The following is a 4,558-nucleotide window of genomic DNA, read 5'->3' on the forward strand; positions in this document are numbered from 1 at the left end:
TTGTGGCATAACCTCTTAGTTTTTTTTTAAGTCTTTGCAGAGTTTTCACTGTGAGTTACAGCCATTTCCCACTGATAAAGGCTAAGTCTCTTAGGCTAGGATAGGATCACAATGAATCTGAAATGTCTATTTCCTTCCAAGGACCCAGGTGTCAGCAAACTGGACTGTTGAGCCTCCACTTTCTTGCTTCTGGGCCTTTTTCTCCTTGTTTGTCTTAGAAGCTCTACCAGTTTCTTAAGGCACAGCTTCAATGCTACTATTTGCAGTGAAGCCAGTAGACCTTGAGGTACTCCATGTGCAAAGATGTATCCATGGCTCTGGAAAGGCAACATGGATAGGGCCTTTTCCTTGCAGCAGCTCTGCAGGTGATGGGGACCACAACCTCATGGACAATGCTGCAAGGGAGGCCTCCAGTGTGCTATGGGAGAACACGGAGGGAATGATAGGTTTGTCCTGGGAATGAATTTGTGTCTTCTTAGAGGTGATGCTTGAATTGGTTTTTCAAGAGTTTGAAGCTCTTGGTTGACCGGTTGTTTGCCAGTAGAAGGCTATTCCAGGTCTGAACAAAGGTTCTAGACTTTTTCTAAGGATGGCGTATGGGAGGATGACAAATAGTCTCTGCCTAACGGATAGGGGGCTATGGAAGAGTCTGGAGGCAGACCAAGTCTAGGTTCTGAAGAGCCCTGATTGTCATGCTCTGGACTTTGGAATTGGAAGCCATGGGAAGAATTCCATGCAGAGGATGATTGGATGGATGATGATTGTGTTGTTTAAAACAGGGAACATAAAGTGTCCAAGGAAGGAGAGAGGGGAGAATTATGTGGGTCTTGTATATACTGAGTTTAGGGTACATCAGAGACCTCTCTCTCATGGCGATTTCCAATAAGGGGTCAAGAATGGGGATTTGTGTCTCACATTCAGGTCCTTTATTCATTTTGAGTTTATTTTTGTGAATGGTGTAAGAAAGTGGTCTAGTTTCATCCTTCTGCATGTTGCTGTCCAGTTCTCCCAGTACCGTTTGTTAAAGAGACTGTCTTTTTTCCTTTGGATATTCTTTCCTGCTTTGTCAAAGATTAGTTGGCCATACTTTTGTGGATCCAATTCTGGAGTCTCTATTCTATTCCATTGGTCTGTGTGTCTGTTTTTGTGCCAATACCATGCTGTCTTGATGATTACAGCTTTGTAGTAGAGGCTAAAGTCTGGGATTGTGATGCCTCCCGCTTTGGTCTTCTTCAATATTACTTTGATTATTCGGGGTCTTTTGTGGTTCCATATGAATTTTAGGATTGCTTGTTCTAGCTTTGAGAAGAATGCTGGTGCAATTTTGATTGGGATTGCATTGAATGTGTAGATAGCTTTGGGTAGTATTGACATTTTGACAATATTTGTTTTTCCAATCCATGAGCAGGGAATGTCTTTCCATTTCTTTAAATCTTCTTCAGTTTCTTTCATAAGCTTTCTATAGTTTTCAGCATACAGATCCTTTACATCTTTGGTTAGATTTATTCCTAGGTATTTTATGCTTCTTGATGCAATTGTGAATGGGATCAGTTTCTTTATTTGTCTTTCTGTTGCTTCATTGTTAGTGTATAAGAATGCAACTGATTTCTGTACATTGATTTTGTATCCTGCAACTTTGCTGAATTCTTATTCAAGTATAAGCTCCATAAAATCTTATCATTTCATTCTGGTATTTAGTGTCATGGGGAATGTTAAGATCACCTCAATTTCTGTAAGCTGTAGATAACCTGTTCTTTTATCTGTTTAGATTTTTAAACATTATTTAATCTTAAAAATTTTTAAATGTTTGCACCGCATGTCTAAGATATGAGTTATTGTTCTTTTTTGCCGGAAGTAAAAACCTCTCTTTTCAAAAAAAAATAAAAAAGAATGGGGATTTGTGAGTGAAAGGTTAACAAAACACTTTCCCCTTCTTTATGAAAAATAAAATGACCTTGGGTTAACTTTCTAGCTCTGTTTGCGTGGAAATGCAACAGAGGTGAATGCTAGCTGTGTTATTAGGGAGGTTTGTGATTCGTAAGCGGAGTATGGACTGGGAGGTCCATGAATGAATATACCTGCCTGGTGAGAAGGCACAGCTTGGGGCTTCCTTGAGCATGGCGGGCACGAGCTGATAGGCAAGCTGTGGTTCTGGGACTATTCCAGTAGAAATAGTTCTTGAAGGATGGAGCTTCTAAGCTAGGCAGGCCTCTGCACTCATCTGTGTGTTCCTAGTCTCGCATCTCTGACCTGTGATGTACACCCTTAAAAGCAGCCCGTGGTTGACTGGGGATGCCCGTACAGCTGCACTGTTCCCTCTGCCTCCCAGGGAAGCCAGCCCTAGGAGAGGCTCCTGGGTTCTTTAAGTTCCCCTCATTGAGGGGATTACAAAAAGTGGACACTGTGGGAAGTAAATACCGAATTTATTGGCAAAAAGCCAGTTTCTTCTCTTCCTGCCCATAAAAGACAATAGAATGGCTTTGTGTGATCAACTTCTCCTTTTGCTAAACCCCAACAGTGAGCCAGGTGTGTGTCCTTAGCATCTAGTGCGGTCAATGTTGGTCATGTGGCAGATGCTTAGTCAATAACTGTTGCATAACTGATATCAATAAATATTTATTAATCACCTTCCATATTTCAAATATTCTTGCTAGTTGTCAGGATATAAATATGTGCCAATGTATCTGTTTCCTCAAGGACTTCATATTTTGTTAGAAAACAGAAAGAATTTTGCCACAGTGTGTGGAAAGGGGAATGGGGGATAAACGACTTACAAAGTTGTTACCTTAGAGCAGCAACAGGGAACCCTCAATTAGGACTCATTTTTTAAAGTATGTCTTTGTAACTTGTTTTCAAGGTTATATTTAAAGGCTCAAATTTTCTTATCTCTCTTTTTACTAATCGCTCATTATCATCGTTCTCTTCATTATCGTCATTATCACAGTTAGCACTTATTAAGCACATATTGTTTGCCAGGAATGGTGCTAAGTGATTTATGCGGATTATTTAATTGAATCCTAATAACAGCCTCATTAGGTAATTACTAAAAGTATCCCCATTTTACAGATGAGAAAACTAAGTTGGTGGGACCAGGATTCAAACGTGAAGTCTGACTCCAGAGCACCCTTGCTTAATCACTCTGCCCTTCTGTTTCTTGCCACTATCAACTCAGTGATATTTAGGTGAAATATACACTCAGCATTTATCTACTTGGGTCACAAAAAGGACAAAGATACATCTTGTGTATGTCTGGAAGTCAATGACAGTGAATTATTCTTCAAATGTCTCATGTACAGTGGATCTAAGACTGATGTACTTACTAAAAATGTCTAGTTCTTATTTACAGATCTACTAAGTGAGGAATCACTTAATGTTCTGTGTAAGGCTTTAAAAACACACATGAAGTAGAACAAAAAAAGTAATTTAAAAATTGGCAAGGACCCGAATAGACATTTTGCCAAAGAAGATACACAAATGGCCAACAGGCATTTGATGATTAACATCACTAATCATCAGGGAAATGTAAATAAAAGCACAATGAGAAATCACGTCATACCTGTCAGGGTGGCTAGTATCAAAAAGACAAGAGATAACAAGTGTCATTTAGGACGTGTAGAAAGGGGAGCCTGTGTGCACTGTTGGTGCGAGTGTAGACTGGTATAGCCACTATTGGAAACAAAACGGAGTTCCTTAAAAAACTAAAAATAGAACGGCCATAGGAGTCAGTAATTCTACTTCTGAGTATTTATCCAAAGGAAATAAAATAACTGTCTTGAAGAGATATTTACACTCTCATGTTCAACATTATTCACAATGGCCAAGATATGGAAATAACATAAGTAGTGTAAAAAAAAAGCCAAACTCCTAGTAACAGAGCAGAATGGTGGTTACCAGGGACTGGTAGGTAGGGGAAATGGGGAGGCAATATTATATTATATGCTTGAAATTTGCTAAGAGAGTAGATCTTAAGCATCCTGACCACACACACACACACGGTAAAAACACACACACACAAACAAAATGTTGAATCTAAATTTAGAAATCAATGCCGAATCATATATTTTAGTTAAAGCTCAGGCTACAGAACTTTTGAGTTTACCTTCTATGTGGAAGTTTGGTTTTATTGTATTTTTGTGAAAGTCTCAGATAATTTTACTTTAAACTTTAATTATGCCTGGAAAATTTGTAAGTGTTATTACAGGTTTAACTGTAGTAGAGTGTTCTGCATTCTAATATTGGATTTTACCAAAACAGAAGCAGAAAGACATTTAATCTGTCCAACTTTTTCTTGGGAATACTTGAGAATGCCAGAGAAACTATATTTCTCTTTCCTTTTTGGTAACTGGCTCTCTCCCCCTCCTCTCTCTCCCCACTTTCACCCTCCCCTAGTTTATTTGGGGGAAGGGGGGTTTGGTCTCACTTCTGGCCTGGCTGCCCTGTGGCCTGGTCCGCCATGTTGCTTGGCTATTCTGCTGCTGATTCTGCCTCCCCCTCCCCCCCAGCTCTTGCACAGGGCTGCTAGGGAGAGGTGATGGGGAAGTTGAAGCTTGTCTTTACA

The sequence above is a fragment of the Felis catus genome, chromosome F2 (genome assembly GCF_018350175.1).
Source record: "Felis catus isolate Fca126 chromosome F2, F.catus_Fca126_mat1.0, whole genome shotgun sequence".
Taxonomy (NCBI): Eukaryota; Metazoa; Chordata; class Mammalia; order Carnivora; family Felidae; genus Felis; species Felis catus.